The 17,619-nt window shown below is 40.4% G+C and overlaps 2 pseudogenes; both read left to right on the forward strand.

The window, feature by feature from the left end:
- Nucleotides 1–1,036: 1,036 nt before the first annotated feature.
- Nucleotides 1,037–1,990, forward strand: LOC113881635 (annotated as a pseudogene).
- Nucleotides 1,991–14,087: 12,097 nt separating this feature from the next.
- On the forward strand, nucleotides 14,088–15,050 carry LOC113881494 (annotated as a pseudogene).
- The last annotated feature ends 2,569 nt before the right edge of the window (nucleotides 15,051–17,619 follow it).

Here is a 17,619-nt window from a genome sequence, read left to right on the forward strand (position 1 = left end):
TTGCAAAGTGACTACTTTTGTTGTTTAGTCACTAAGTAAAGTCCAGCTTGTTTTGACCTCATGGACTGTAGCTCCCCAGGATTCTCTGTATTGAAGTGTGTTCCATTTTCTTCTTCAAGTTATTTTCCCAATTCAGGGACTGAACCTGCCTTTCCTGCATCTCCTGCATTGGCAGGCGGTTTCTTTACCACTGAGCCAACAGGGAAGCCTGTGAACTGCTTATGTACAGTGAATAAATTTTTGGAGTTCTTGTTAAATTGGTATAGTAATTTTAGGTATCTCAAGGACAAAAGTTAAGCACTATAATTAAAGGTGATATTTTCAGGCTCTGAGCAATTTAGTTTTTACTGCTATACCGAAAGACCAGCATATAGCATTCACAAATATAATGCATTAGGAGTAGAGATAACTATTTTGCCAGAATGTATCTATGAGAAGTATCTCAGTGATATATTGAATGTAATATAATCTTTTGTAAAACTACATTCTAGCTCATAAATTTCTATATCTGAATGCATTTTAGAGATCATTTTGTATTATTCTATTACATGTGAGGTATGTGCAAATCAAGTTATGTAGAATTATGAGATACATATTTAGAATAAACTTTCTCCCTTTGTCTACATTTTCTTACTCTTTCTAATCTCTCTCCCTTGATTTTCCCTCATTCCCACTTTCTCTAAGATGTACATAAATAATCATTATACTTTCATCCTATTAAACTCAATCTAAAACAGGCATTTTATATCTAGGATTGATGCAAACTAAAGTTCATTACTTGATTTTATTATTTTTCTTTTCTTATATTTATTTCAATATATAATTTTTCTGAATAGGAAAGACCTAATTAATTTAAAATATATCCATTTTAATGAGTACATAATTTATTCAAATAGTTGCATATAAAATCACATGACCATGTCTTTGTTTTGTTTTTTTTTAATGTCTTTGAACATGACAGATTTTCCTCTTCATCTATGCACTTTTTGGAAAGATACTTTTAATAAATTGCTAAACACTTGATTTGACAGGAGCCATGTGCTAACAAAGGATGGGACAGAAAAATGAAAGTTCTTTTGCTGGATTTATCTTACTGGGCTTCTCTGACAGACTTCAACTTGAGCCAGTCCTCTTTGTGGTCCTTTTGATCTTCTACGTCTTCACTTTGCTGGGAAACACAACCATCATTGCATTGTCCTACTTGGACGCATGTCTTCACACCCCGATGTACTTTTTCCTCTCTAACCTGAGCTTTCTGGACATGTGCTACACGACTAGCATTGTTCCACAGCTCCTATTCAATCTCAGCGGAGAAGACAAATCCATCTCCTTTGGTGGCTGTGTAGTTCAAATGTTCATCTCTCTGACGTTGGGAGGTACAGAATGTATTCTGCTAGGAGTTATGGCATTTGACCGCTGTGCAGCTGTTTGCAGGCCCCTTCACTACACAGTAATCATGCAGCCCCGTCTGTGTGCCTTGATGGCTTCTGCTTCGTGGGTCAGTGGTTTTGCCAACTCCTTATTGCAAACAGTGCTTGTCTTCCTTTTACCTCGTTGTGGGAGAAATAAATTAGCCCACTTCTTTTGTGAGGTCCCTTCTTTTCTCAAACTTGCCTGTGTTGACACCACTATGAATGTGTATGTGACCTTCTTTGGCAGTGTCATCATGCTTCTCACACCTATTTCATTAATCATGTTCTCCTATGGTCAGATTGTCAGGGTGGTCTTAAGAATAAAGTCCACTGCAGGGCAAAGAAAAGCATTTGTCACATGTGGGTCCCACCTCACGGTGGTCTCCCTGTTCTTTGGCACAGCCATCTATGTGTATTTTCAGCCCAGCAGCAGCGACTCCCAGGATCAGGACGAGTTCGTGTCTCTCTTCTACACTGTCATTATCCCCATGACCAACCCCCTCATATATACGCTGAGGAACAGGGATGTGAATGGGGCAATTAAGAAGGTGCTTTGGAAGGACTCTGACTCCAGATGATGGCTGAAGAGAACAGTTTAATGGAAGGACTTTGAACGCCAGAAACTATTCAGATATATGTGTGCCCCATGAGCCATCTAAAATTTCCTTTGGAAGCTCTGTTCATTCCCTTTGAAACATGAGTGGTCAAATTCTAAGTTTTTGTATTCATTTCAACTTCCAGAGACGCGGATTCGGTGTTCTGACAGCATCTGTTTTGTAGTTATTGTTTTTTAAAGTTCTAGGGTTTTTCTTGTTTGCACTCACTTTTAAGTACATTATTCCACATCTATTTGCAAAATGCCATATGAATATATTACATGAAATTACAGCCAAAATAAGAACAGGAAACCACTGAAATGCTGTAAGGAATATTAACCTTTATCATTTCCTAAGAATTGTTACTGCTCCAACACATGTGTTCAGATGCCAAAGGGTAGATATCAGTTAGCTTCTTCTGTATAACAAATCACTTCAAAATTTAGTTGCTTAAAACTTTAATCATTAATTTATCTCACAATTATGTGCATCAGCATTTGGGCTAAGTTTAGCTGGACAATTCTGGTCTCGGCTGGACTCACTCAAATGCCTTGCAGTAGGCTTCTGGGTCTACTTAGGGCTTCCTGATCTAGATTGCCACAGTTGTCATGGCTTCCATCTCTTTGATGTGGTCTCTTATCTTCCAGTACGATGGCCTGGAATGTTCATACGGGAAAGGCTGATTTCCAAGTCCTTGTGACCAATTTATTGTTTAAGATATGGCTGCTCTCCTGCTTGCCTGTCCCGTCTTTCTTTGTGCATTGTTTACCTCCATAACTAGTAACTGTTAGGGTCTGTTCTTTGTTCCACTTGGAGGGTCTAGGAGGTCACAGTGTATTTCCATAGCCTCTTTCCCAGTCAACAATAAGTAGGGCCTTCCCTGGTGGTCTAGTGGTAGAATCCTGCTGCCAATGCAACGAACAGAATTACATTCCTGGTCCATGAAGTTCCTACATGATGCGGAGCAACTAAGGCCATGCGCACAGCTACCCAGCCAGCTCTCTAGATCCCATGAGCCACAACTACTGAAGCCGGCATGCCCTAGAGCCCATGGTCGCCAACAAGAGAAGCCACGGCAATGGGAAGCCCTTGCACCACAGCTAGAGAAAGCCTGCATGGAGCAAGGAAGAGCCACAACAAAGACCGAGCACAGCAAAAACAAAAGAAAAAATCCAATCAGTGGGAGGTCTTTTCCTGTTGGCCTGGTGGTTAAGAGTCCTCGCTTTCACTGCAGAGGTCAAGGGTTCCATCCCTGATCAGGAACTAAGGTCCACGTGCCACGCAGCATGGCCAAACATTATGAAACAAAGAGAACAAATCAGTAAGTGGGGACACAGAGGGGTCTGTCACCAGCAAGGGCCGTACATGGGACTGCTCAGATTCAGAGTGAAGATTTGACTAATGGGAAATGGGAGCTGATGAGCAGATTATTTCTCCTTTCTACTCCTGAGCTGGGGATCTGTTCGATGTCTCCTAAGACATACTTCAGGGGGACAAATGTGATTGAGCACCCAGTTACTCCATACTAATGGCAAATTTGATAATGTATCCTTGACAAGCCCGCTTTTCTGCCTCTTCTATTCCCTTTCTTTCACTCCTGATGTTGTATCTCATTCTGCATTAAGTGCTTGTGCATAAACCTTTGTTTCAAGTTATCTTTTCTGGGAAAGCCTAGGATATGACCAAGAGTCTGGGGGCCTATAAAAATGTTCTGGATCATAAATACAAATTTTGAAGTTTCTGACTGTCAAAGACGTTTGCAACTGTTACCAACCCTTTGAAGTTGGGCCCTAAAAATGGTCCTTCTGCTGGGTGTTGATCGTGCCCATAGAACAAGACAGAGTTCAGCTCAGAAGCAAAGGAAGGAACTTCCCTGGGGGCCCAGTGGCTAAGACTCTGCACTCCCAGTGCAGGGGACCTGGGTTTGATCCTTGCTTGGGCAACTAGGTCCTGCTTGCCACAACTAAGATCTGCCACAGTCAAGTAAATACATAAAAATAAATATTTAAAAAAAGTAGAAGCAAAGAGAAGTTTTATCCTTTAGTCATAAAATGGAGAAATGGGAGCTCACCATCTAGAGTATGCCCTCTGCTGGACAGCCCATCCTCAGGTTGTGTGATTGGGGTCTCTCATCACTGGGAAGCAGGTTGCAGGATTCTCCCTGGGCAGGCACAGCTGCACTGCCTGTGGCTCCACACCCCAGTGCCAGGTGCAGCGTCTCTGTGCACGGCCTGCTGCCGCCATCTAGAATTGTGTCATTCACAGCACTTCTGCACATAGTCTCCTGAGCTGAAGTCTGGGGCACGATGCCTCTGTGCCAGGTACCCTATGAGAAAGTGAAACAAGACTAAGCACCAAGGAAAAGACAAAAAAAAAAAAAAGGTTAGAATTTATTACCCAGATTCTATTTTTATATCCCCGCAACTGCTAACGGTCATTACTCCTGGTAACCAAAAGAATGAAGGACATTACATGAGAGATTTTAGAGAAAGAAGAAGACTGAAGACCAAGGTTTGAGGCAGCTCAACATTTAATGATTGGGTAATAGAGAATTTTAAGACTCTTCATGAGATTGGAAGGAAAATCTAGAGATGTGAGAGGAAAACTCAATTAGTTGAATTAAAGGGTAAGCTGCTATAAGAAGACCCTGAAAATCCAGTAGCTTAAAGAAGAGTTCGTCTCTGTCTACCACTGTCTCTGTCCCCTGCTTTCTCTCTCAGGCAGGGATGTAGCTTGTTAACAATTGTGGAATATTTCTGCTCCACCTTACTCTTAGTGGCTCCCAGCATTTAAAGGTTTGTCAAGACCTCTTAATGTTCTAAAGCGGAGGATCTCAGTCAGCATCTAGATGGAGGCTGATTGGAAGGTGGACCATCAGGGAATAACTTCAAATATGAAAGTATACCGCTGATAGCTTACAGTGAATGATGTCAGATTCATGATCTCCGAAGAAGATTTAACTTCGGGACCAGGGACCAGGGTTGATCATTCAAGAGCTTTTGTATAGCAGAATTTTATTAAAGTATAACAAGGGACAGAGAAAGCTCCTGACATAAACATCAGAAGGGGGACGGAGAGCGTGGCCCCTGCTAGTCTTTAGCTGGATGTTTTATGTCTGTTAGAAAGCTATTAATCAGATAAGAGAGACACCTGAAGACCGAGGGAGTTTCACCAGGCCCCTTTCCCACAATATGCATTTTTGAGATAGGGTGGCAGGAGATGTGTCATCCCTCAGCCATAAAGCAATTCTGCTTTGTTAAGCAATTATCAGCCAAAAGTTAAGTCTTAGGTGGAACCGTTTTGAAGAAAGGCAAATTGCAAAGCAAATACGTGGTTTAATTAACGTAGCTTAAGAAAAACATTTCCATAAGAAAAACACATTGGTTAGCTCAAGGTTTGAGAAAAGTTAAGTTCAGGTAGAACAAGGTGTCGTCATGACAACAGAGAATTTTAAGAGAAAAATGTCTGACACTTGCAGCCTATTTCCTCTGTTTGGAGACCCCTGACCTTCCTGCTTGTTACCCTCTCATCTGCTTCAGGAGAAGACTGGGAGATGCGAGTTTCTGTCTGTTCCTTTCACATTTAGCCCTAAGTGGGAGGAGAGGGGGAGGTGCGGGGCACAGGTAGCCAGTTAGGAGCTGTTGCTTAGTTTGCTACTGTCCTGTTGGACCCAGGAACGCAAGCCCTGGAGGGGGCCTGGGCTACACGATAAGCGTGTGACCTCTGGCAGCAGCCACAAAACCTGGGTGGCCGCACAGGTGCCCAAGCTCCTTTCACAGAGACACGTGTGACCTGAGGTGGGACAGAGGGAGAGCATGATGACGGCCCCTTTTGGCTTCTCAGGTGTTTGGTGAGGATTGCAGTTGGCCCCTAGATATGTGTTAGAAGTCTTAGCTTTTAGGGTAAGGAAATAGGCTTCTTTCAGGGACAAGCTGGAGGTTTCAGTCTGTGTCTCTGTGCTGTTCCCTGGAGAGACAGCCACAGTGAGTCTGGGTGAGCCTGTTAAGAACTGTTTCTCAGTTCCTTATAGCCTCATGGATTTCATGGACACAAGCTTCATTGGCTTTCAGAGCTCTGTGTTTTGGAGGGTCATGTTTCAGGTGTTAAGTCTTCAAAGTTAGGGTCCCAGGTGTGGGACACTTTGTTCCTCCGGGAGAAACCGACGGTGGTGACTTCCCACCTGCTTCTATATTGTGGCTCCAAGGGTGGGTTTCATATAGAGATTTTGTCTCTGCCTCTTCTAATGATTTATTTATTTTTTATCTTCTAATGATTTTAGTTGGGTCTTGTCCTATTCACCTTGTGTATAGGATTTACCCAGCTAGTTTCCACATTTCTTTTCGAAGAAGTTGTTCTGTGTAAAACTGTAGATTCATTGTATCCATGGGAGGAGAGGAGATATGGATCCAGTATGTCATGAGTGAACAGGAACCTTCTACCCTTTTGAACAGCTTCCTCTCTCCTTTTCTCTCTCTTTGCCATTCTTGTTGCTTTGTGTCTCTGTCTGTCCCTCTTTTCCTCATTCTCTAGTTCTTGTGCTATTCAAGTCTTTTTTCTTTTTATACTTTTTATTTTGAAATAATTACAGATCGACGGGAAAGTCCAAAGTTAGTAGAGAGAAGTCTTGAAAATTTGATCTATTTTCTCCCAGTGATTTTATGTTATATAACTATGCTGTGCTGTGCTTAGTTGCTCAGTCGTGTCTGACTCTTTGCAACCCTATGAACTGTAGCCTACCAGGCACCTCTGTCCATGGGGATTCTCCAGGCAAGAATACTGGAGTGGTTGCCATGCCCTCTTCCAAGGAATCTTCCCAACCCTGTGACCAAACTGAGGTCTCCTGCACTGCAGGCAGATTGTTTACCCTCTGAGCCACCAGGGAAGCCCAAGATTACTGGAGTGGGTAGCCTGTCCCTTCTCCAGGGGATCTTCCCGACTCAGGCATCTAACGGAGTCTCCTGCTTGCAGGTGGATTCTTTACAGCTGAGCTACCAGGGAAGCCCATTATACAACTCTAATACAATTTAAAAACAAGGAAACTGACATATGTGCATTGTGTGTGTTTAGGTCTATATAAATTTTTCCCCATGTAGATTCCTGAGGCTACCATCGCAATCAAGATATGGATTTATCCCATCACCACACACATCTTCTTTGTGATAACCCTTTAGGGTATAGTCACAGCTAGTCCCTCCCTTCTCCTGAAAGTGAAAGTCATTCAGTTACATCTAATTCTTTAGCCCCCCTGCACTATACAGTCCATGGAGTTCTCTAGGCTGGAATACTGGAGTGGGTAGCCTTTCTCTTCTCCAAGGAATCTTCCCAACCCAGGAATCAAACCCGGGTCCTCTACATTGCAGATGGATTCTTTACCAACTGAGCTATCAGGGAAGCAGCCCTCTCCCCTGAACCCTCTGTAAAACCATCCCTAACTTCTGGGAAGTACTAATTTGGTCTCTGTCTCTATTATTTTTTTATTTCATGGGTGTTATATAGATGGGATCATATTTAACCTATTAGCACAGACTTATTTTCATTCAACATAATACCCTTGAGATTCATCCAAGATGTGGTGTGTATCAATAGTGTATTCTTTTTTATTGCCAAGTAGTATTCCATGGTATGTATGTACCAGTATTTGTTTAGAATATTTTAGTTGTTTTCAGCTTTTTGCTGTTACAGATAAAGCTGTTATGAATACTTGTGCACAGGATTTTGTGTGGAATAAATTTTTGTTTCTCTGCCATAAATGCCCAAGAGCATGATTACTGGGCATATGGCAAGTGGATATTCAGTTTTTAAAGAAACAGCCAAGCTCTTTTCTCAAGTAGCTGCACCATTTTATTTTCTCATTAGTAATGTATGAGTGATTCAACTTTTCCACAATCTCACCAACATTTGGTTTTGTTCCTATATTTTTGATTTTTGTTGTTCTAGTAGGTAGGTGGTGATATGTCTTCACGGTTTTAGTCTGCATTTTGCTGATGATTAGTGATGCTAAACATGTTTTCATGTTTCATCAAGACATCTTTACCATCTGTATATTTACACTGGTGAGTTATTTGCTCAAATGTTTTTTAACTGAGTTATTTTCTTATTGTAGAGTTTTGAGAGTTCTTTGTATATTCAAGATATGAGTGTTTTCTATGAGAAGCAGTTTGAAAATATTTTCTTCCAGTGTGTAGCTTATCTAATTATCCTCTTAACTGGGTCTTTAATAATGATTTTATTTTGGTGAATCGTCACTTTTAGATTTTTTAAAAAATAGATCATGCTTTTGTTGTATTATATTCCAATATAAAACAAGAATTTTGAAAAACAGCATAGGAAAAAAAAGCATGTAATTTCAAGTAAGCATTCCTGCTGCTGCTGCTAAGTCGCTTCAGTTGTGTCTGATTCTGTGCAACCCAATGGACGGCAGCTCACCAGGCTTCCCCGTCCCTGGGATTCTCCAGGCAAGAACACTGGAGTGGGTTGCCATTTCCTTCTCCAAGGCAGGAAAGTGAAAAGTGAAAGTGAAGTCGCTCAGTCCTGTCCGACTCTTCACGACCCCATGGACTGTAGCCTACCAGGCTCCTCTGTCCATGGATTTTCCAAGCAAGAGTACTGGAGTGGGGTGCCATTGCCTTCTCCGAAGCATTCCTAGATAATGTCAAATTATTAGCCAACATTATTTTGCCAATTAATGTTTGCAGCAGCAAGATTGAACCAGGAAGAAGTGTTAATAGCAGGTCTATGATTCTTTCCACCTCTGGACACCCTATGACATAATGGTCTTTCCTTGGCCTCCTTATAAATATTATGTTGGGATTTAAATAGTGGCCAGATTAACGAGAAAATTCTAATTAAGACTATTTTAAGGAAGAGATAGTTTCTCCTTACACATAGAATATTATTAAAAAAAAGGATTTATGCTTATATGGGAAATGGCTGGCTATAAAATGTAAGTTAATTATTGAAGTTCTCTGTGCTTTTCTGACTAATAACATATAAAAACCAACATGCTTCAAACCTAAATAGCTTTCTCTGAGATAGCTTATACTACTAAGTAACAGTGGTCTATTACTCTGAAACAAAATGTGTTCTAGTGGGAAAAAGAGATTTTATATTTTTTGAAGCTGCATTTGATGGTTAGGTCAAAGCTTTCCATAGACAGATGTTAAGTATTCCTGCCTTTTGCTTGTATAGTCAAGTGTATACATTGTTTCGAAATTGATTGATCTTCAAACTTCAGTAGGCACAATACTCTTCAAGTTTCTTTCAATTTACTTGAGCAATTATAGCTATCTTAATTAACTCAATCATGTGCATCGTAAATGCAAAGATGAGTTGAATTGAAGCAAACCACGGAAGTTCCAGAGAAGGCAATGGCACCCCACTCCAGTACTCTTGCCTGGAAAATCCCATGGACAGAGGAGCCTGGAAGGCTGCAGTCCATGGGGTTACACGACTGAGCGACTTCACTTTCACTTTTCTCTTTCCTGCATTGGAGAAGGAAATGGCAACCCACTCCAGTGTTCTTGCCTGGAGAATCCCAGGGACGGGGGAGCCTGATGGGCTGCCGTCAATGGGGTCGCACAGAGTCGGACACGACTGAAGCGACTTAGCAGCAGTAGCAGCACGGAAGTTCCATTTAAAAAGTCAGTAGTTTTTCTGTTTGGTTAAGTAAATTATTGCAACTCTCTGATAGAAATTGAACAATGTTATAAAGGACTTGGTGTTTTTCCTTAGCCACATTAGAAGTTTGGGAGTAAAGTGTGGGTGTTGCCATTTAATATATTACCTTAAAGGTTAGAATCTGCCTAAACTTTAACTCTGTGATCTCTTAGAAGTTGGTTATAATTTGCTGTATGACTCAGGGACTCAAACAGGGCCTCTGTAAAACCTAGTAGGGTAGGATGTGGAGGGAGGCATAAGAGGTAAGGGACATAGGTATACTTATGGCTGATTCATATGATGTTTGGTAGAAGCCAACACAATACTGTAAAGCAATTCTCCTTCAATGAAAAATAAAAACATTTAATTATAAAACAAAAAAAATTTGGTTATGAATATTAGGTGAAAATTAATTTATATTTAAAGTTAAGTAACTGAATGAGTTCTTATTTATATATGCAGTATTTTTTTTTTTTTTTACAATTGTGTGAAAAAATCTCCAGTGTTTAGTAAAATACCTAAGCCATTTAAAGAGGAGAGCTAAGATAACTGCAAAGTCTAGGGAGTTATCTGACCTCTGTCATTTATGAGAAGTTACAAAAGAGGCAGATTAAGTAATCTCTTGCATTCTCTTTGATATTCATTTTCCCTGAGGATTGTCATCTTTGGGCAGCTGGGCAACATCAGCTAATTAGTAGTACAGGACATCCATTCCTCAGAGACTGCAGCCAGGTAAACAGTTTTCACCAGACCAGTTTTACTGCTGTTTCATACCAACCTCACGATTTCGTAATGAGCTATCCGTCATAGAGCCAAGCCATTATATTCAGAAGGAATCCTGCGAGTTTAAAATCGCCTTCCTATGTCATCCTACCAGCTAGACACAATGCTGATCTTCAGTATCATGTGAAGGTATTTGAAATTATCAAGAGAAAGCATCTTCTTGCTTAAGGAAAGCTTAGGGATATCCAGTGCTGGCAGAGTCAACTTATGTACTCATTTCATACAACCTGAGTCCTTAATCTACATACCCAGGTTCCAGTGCCTAGTGCTGTATTAAAGGCAGGAATTTGGAAATAAGGTAGAGAATGAGCTTAGGACACTCACATAAGGTGAATAAAACTGAGTGGACTGGAACTTGATCTCTGTAGCACTTTAGGAATTGGTAAGTTAGCTTGTTTTCAGTTGCAAGTGTTCTTTAAAGGTTACATTGAGTAACATACATGTTAGTTGGCAAAAGAAACAGAAATTCCTATAGAAATTCATCAACTTTAAGAACTAAACTTAACTGTTCCTTATGGAAGCCAACATTTTGTTCCTAGACATTTCATTCTGTTGTAGTATATTCATTATGTCTCAGTATGTATATCGGAGAAGGCAGTGGCACCCCACTCCAGTACTCTTGCCTGGAAAATCCCATGGATGGAGGAGCCTGGTGGGCTGCAGTCCATGGGGTCACTGAGGGTCGGACACGACTGAGCGATTTCACTTTCACGCATTGGAGAAAGAAATGGCAACCCACTCCAGTGTTCTTGCCTGGAGAATCCCAGGGACGGGGAAGCCTGTTGGGCTGCCGTCTGTGGGGTTCCACAGAGTCGGACACGACTGAAGTGACTTAGCATAGCATGGCATAGCATGTATATATGGAAAAATTGAAATACAAGATTTTTGGCTGTAATAAAACAAGTCCTTCAGTAATTGAATAATAGCATATATGTGAATGTGAAAATATTAGACTATACACTTTCATTTTTTCCTCAGCTCCTTATTTTCTATGAAATTACAGAATGTTTCTTAAAGTGTATTGTCAATATCTGTAGTTTTAAAATGTTTATGTTCTTAAAGAAAGGAACATGTGTACTTCCACACACTAGTTTGGCAGTTAAAACAATGAATGTCCATTTTGTGGTTATTGTGTCAATGCATTTTTTAATTTATTGTTAATGAAAAATGATCGTTCTTCAATTGGAGAGGAGACACATGGGTCAGAAAAGGTGATATGAATTTAATTTATTGGTATATTAGGCAGATGACAAGGTGATGTGTAATGTACACTGGTGACTGTCCTATCCTTGCACACACTTATGAATGGACTCTACGTTTTGTGTGAATGCACTCTACCTTTTGTATGAATGCTTTCGGTGTCCAGCTCAGACCTTTTCTACTGGCTGGTGCACCAGTCCACACCATATTGGTCACAACTATTGACTGATAGCTTCAGAGCTCTTTCCTTCTTCAGAAAATTGCCATCAGTTGAATTGGAGCCACATTACCAGGAGGTCTCCTGGATGTGTTTGGGGCAGCTTGCAGTCAATGACAGACTCATGGGGTATATAAAAGGCTGCCTTTTTGTCAAGGTGGGACTGCATCTGACACAATGCATGCTCCACAGCTTGTTATTCTGTATAGTAGTAACTAGACTCATTTAAATGATTAGGTATTTAAATTTACCTGAGTTAAAATTAAATTTAAAATTCAGTTCTTTATCTGCCCACTTGAAATGCTCAGGTAGCATTGATTGTAAGTGATGACAGAATATTTTTACCAGCAGATAGTTCTATTTGGAGAGTCATTTTCCAGCTTTCTATGGGATCAGGTTCGTGCTATTCCATTTGAGATCACATCCTTGCTTAGCACATTCGTCTGCTCTGTTTTGCTTCCCAGATTCTCTTTGTCTTGAAGACATTCATTCAATGAACAGTATGCAAAGGAATTTCCATTTCAGCCTCTTCTCCCTAAGTTGGCCAAACTCTGTCCATAGTGATTAGAAGTGTTATTTCTGAGATTGTGATTGATCTGTTTCTTCCTCATTTATATGTTCTTCATTGCCATTCAAATGTTGATAGTGAATAATCCTGTCTCCTATAGGAATTTCAGGCATTTTAGTTGTGGTAATATACGAAAATGAAATCAACAGAAAGAAAATGTAAGTACAGGTCACTGGATTTTGAACTTCTACTGTGAATTGACTACTTCTGTTGTTTAGTCGCTAAGTCACGTCCAGCTTTTTTTGACTCCATGGACTCTATCCCACCAGAATATCCTGTACTGAAGTGGGTTGCCATTTTCTTCTTCAAGGTATCTTCCCGATCCAGGGATTGAATCAGTGTTTCCTGCGTCTCCTGCATTGGCAGGTGGGTTCTTTATCACTGAGCCAAGAGGGAAGCCCATGAACTGACTATGCACAGTGAATACATTTTTGCAGTTCTTGTTAAATAGGTTTAGTAATTTTAGGTATCTCAAGGGCAAGAGTTAAGCAGTATAATTGAAGGTGATTTTTCAGGCTCTAAACAATTTACTTTTTCAGTTCAGTTCAGTTCAGTCGCTCAGTCGTGTCCGACTCTTTGTGACCCCATGAATCGCAGCATGCCAGGCCTCCCTGTCCATCACCAACTCCCGGAGTTCACTCAGACTCACGTCCATCGAGTCAGTGATGTCATCCAGCCATCTCATCCTCTGTCGTCCCCTTCAACTCTTCGCATGAGGTGGCCAACGTACTGGAGTTTCAGCTTTAGCATCATTCCTTCCAAAGAAATCCCAGGACTGATCTCCTTCAGAAAGTACTATACAAAAAGACCAGGATATAGTATTCACTAATATCGTGTATTAGGGTTAGAGTAACTATTCTGCCAAAATGTTTACATGAGGCAGTATCATAGTGATACTTTGAATGTAATATAATCCTTTGTACAAGTACATTCTAGCTCATAAATTTCTATATGTGAATGCATTTTAGAGATTATTTTGTATTATTCTATTCCATGTGAAGTGAAAGTCGTTCAGTCCTGTCTGACTCTTTGTGACCCCCATATAGTCCATGGAATTGTCCAGGCCAGAATAGTGGATTGGGTAGCCTTTCCATTCTTTTGGGGATCTTCCCAACCCAGGGATAGAACCCAGGTCTCCCATATTGAAGGCGGATTCTCTACCAGCTGAGCCACAAGGGAAGCCCCTATTACATGTGATGTATGTGCATATCCAGTTATGTAGAATTATGAGATACATATTTAAAATAATCTTTCTCCCTTTGTCTACATCTTTCTTGCTCTTTCTAATCACTCTCCCTTGATTTCCCTCATTCCCACTTTCTCTAAAATGTACATGTATAATGATCATACTTTAATCCTATTAAACTCAATCTAAAAAAGGCATCTTATATGTGTGACTGATGCAAACCAAGGTTCACTATTTGATTTTATTATTATTATTTATTATTTTCTTATACTAATTATCAACATATAACTAAATATATAACTTTTTGTGATAGTATAGAGCTCAATTTCATGAGTACATCATTTATTCAAAGAGTTGCATATAAAATCACATGACCGTGTCTTTGAACATGACAATTTTCCTCTTTATCCCTGCACTTTTTTGGAAGATACCTTTAATAAATTACTAAATGCTTGATTTGACAGAGGCCATGTGCTAACAAAGGATGGAACAGAAAAATGAAAGTTCTTTCGTTGGATTTATCTTACTGGGCTTCTCTGACAGGCTTCAACTTGAGCCAGTCCTCTCTGTGGTCCTTTTGATCTTCTACGTCTTCACTTTGCTGGGAAACACAACCATCATTGCATTGTCCTACTTGGACCCACGTCTTCACACCCCGATGTACTTTTTCCTCTCTAACCTGAGCTTTCTGGACATGTGCTACACCACCAGCATTGTTCCCCAGTTCCTATTTAATCTCAGCGGAGAAGACAAATCCATTTCCTTTGGCGGTTGTATAGTTCAAATGTACATCTCTCTGGCGTTGGGAGGTACAGAATGTATTCTGCTAGGAGTTATGGCATTTGACCGCTATGCAGCTGTTTGCAGGCCCCTTCACTACACAGTAATCATGCACCCCCGTCTGTGTGCCTTGATGGCTTCTGCTTCGTGGGTCACTGGTTTTGCCAACTCCTTTTTGCAGACAGTGCTTGTCTTCCTTTTACCTCGTTGTGGAAGAAATAAATTAGCCCACTTCTTTTGTGAGATCCCTCCTTTTCTCAAACTTGCCTGTGTTGACACCACCATGAATGTGTATGCGACCTTCTTTGCCAGTGTCATCATGCTTCTCACACCTGTTTCATTAATCATGTTCTCCTATGGTTGGATTGTCAAGGAAGTCTTAAGAATAAAGTCCACTGGAGGGCAGAGAAAAGCATTTGGCACATGTGGGTCCCACCTTACGGTGGTCTCCCTGTTCTTTGGCACAGCCATCTATGTGTATACTCAGCCCAGCAGCAGTGACTCCCAGGATCAGGACAAGTTCATGTCTCTCTTCTACACTGTCATTATCCCCATGACCAACCCCCTCATATATACGCTGAGGAACAGGGATGTGAATGGGGCAATTAAGAAGGTGCTTTGGAAAAGACTCTTGACTCCAGATGATGGCTGAGGACAATTTACTGGAAGGACCTGGAATGCTAGTGCTCTTTAGATGTATCTGTGTATTCCACACGAGTCATCTAAAATTCCCTGTGAGAATTCTGAAGGGAATTTGTTTACTTCATTACTGTTGAAAAGTGAGTGTTCAGATTCTAAGTTCATATACTCATTTCAACTTCCAGAGACGCTGATTCAGTGTTGTGACAGCATCTGCTTTGTAGTTACTGTTTTAAAAATCTCCAATAACTTTTCTTGTTTGTACTCCCATTTGGGTTCCACATAACTCCACATCTATTTGCAAAAAGATTGTATGTGTCTAAATTACAAGAAGCCCAAATAAGATCATAAAACCACTGAAACACTATATGGAATATTATTAATAATATTTTCTAGGAGTTACTCTAATATACCATTCATTCTCTTATTTGGATCATGGCTCTACTAAAATTCCATGGTTTGATGTTTTTCACTGATGTAGGTGGAGCACTTGTGGGGAAAATAAAGTTGAATCTCAAAGAAAATCTTGCTGCATTAACCCCGGTAAAGCCATTCAGACATCAGGTGCAACTGTAACCTCAGCAGTGCAGCCGCCATATTGTGTAGGGTCATTTCAGAGAAGGCCGCGCCTAGGACTCACTGAGCGAAGGGTATGATGCACTGCTGGCAGTGACACTGGTAGCCCTTTGTTGGTAAGAACACCAGGTAGTTCTTACATGCATTTTTGTACACAGCAGGAGAAAAACACCAATGTGAGGTACAAAGTTGGTTATTTTAATTTTGTGAACCACCTAGTTCCTTTCTAAAATGAGGTTTTTAAATGAGGAATTTTCGAGGGCATTATATCTGAGCAGCATATGACCCAAGTTCTACTGCATATTCTACACATTTTACCTCCTGTGATGAAGCAAAAGTTTCAAAGGGTAAAATATGTTTAGATTTTTCTCGTCATGCCATTTTATAAACTCTTTGATTTAGGCATCAATTGGTTAAGACCTTAGAATGTCTACTCTGGCAAACGTCCTGTGAAATTCAGATTTAGTGAAGTATAAAAATATTGAAAATTGCCCCTGATTCCCAGGAAATCCCATGTTTGGTGGAGATGTCCTCAGACTCATCAGAAGGAAATTGAAAAAACAAATATTGTGTCTATTAATTTAAAAATACATGCCTAAGCTTTAGTAGTAGCTGTGTAATTGTGAAATAACTGTCACAGAGTTCTGAATTATGAGTAACAAAACAAACATTCCAGAAAAAATTAATCTGCCATAGTAGCTCTTAGATCCCTGCTACTGCTACTGCTAATTCTCTTCAGTCGTGTCCGACTCTTATCGACCCCATGGACTGCAGCCTATCAGGCTCCTCCGTCCATGGGATTTTCCAGGCAAGAGTACTGGAGTGGGGTGCCATTGCCTTCTCCACTTAGATCCCTACTATAGCTCAGTTTATACCATAAATTTATTTTCAGGTATAGATTCTTTTTTTTGGTGTCAGTTAAATGTCACAAACAGTGATTTTTCTCTGGAGGTTAGAGCTTTGACTGTGCTATCATCACAGAAATATTTATGATTTTTGGTAGATTTCCTCAGCATGTACCACTAAGCAAGTAAGTGCATTTGTGTCTCTTAGTGGAGACAAAACAATGACAACTATCACACAGTTCCCTCTCCTAGCAGCTAACCATCCTCCTGGTCTAGAACCTCTCGCCAATTTGCCTGAGAAGTGGTCTTGCAAGCTGGACATGGCAGTGTGGGTAAATTATATACAAGGTCAAGATTCTATCTATATTCCTAACACACCACACTCTTCACCCTTGAGTTAAATACTTGTGAAACCAAGGATTTTGACTCCACAGTAATGCTGAACATATACCTGATAAAAAGCAGTTTGGAATGCTCTGTACTCGGAATGGTGAGAAATTTCCCCCCTCTCCTTATTACTCAATCAGGTCTTGATAGTTATGCCCAAATAGTCACTTACAAATCCCTCAATGATACTTTCTTTGGTACAGAAACCCTCAAGGTCACATGAAGTCACAAAGCCCATTTTCCTGAGTGAGCAGCTACTTGTCTGCTCCTGAGGACTGCCACAAAACAGATTTATTTGTTTTAAGCAAATGCTTGAGCATCATTTGGATGTGTATTTTACTTCAGAATAAATTACAGATAATAAAGGTATCTCGATCCCAGGCTAAAATAATAATAAAAAAAGATCACTTAAAAGATACTACATACCTAAAGTTCAGTTCTATTTTGTAAATTTTTCAAATGATATCTACTGTTACAAGCTTTCCCTCTTTAGTTCCCAGAACAGGGATTGAACCCATGCCCCCTGCAGAAGAACAGGGAGCCTATACCCCGGAACACTAGGGAATTCCCTCCTTTTGAATTCTTAATATCTGTGAAATGGTTGCAGTGGGTGTACCCATGCCTTGGCTAAATTATTTGATCCCATCTGTAGTTTGAACTGTCAATACACCCAAGAGAAATTCATAATCTTTCATCATTTTTGCCTTCTGAGGAATACAAGGTGAACACAGTGTTCTCAGGAAATGTGTCACCCTTGGAAGCCTGAAGTATCAG

The sequence above is a fragment of the Bos indicus x Bos taurus genome, chromosome 23 (assembly GCF_003369695.1).
Source record: "Bos indicus x Bos taurus breed Angus x Brahman F1 hybrid chromosome 23, Bos_hybrid_MaternalHap_v2.0, whole genome shotgun sequence".
Lineage (NCBI taxonomy): Eukaryota > Metazoa > Chordata > Mammalia > Artiodactyla > Bovidae > Bos > Bos indicus x Bos taurus.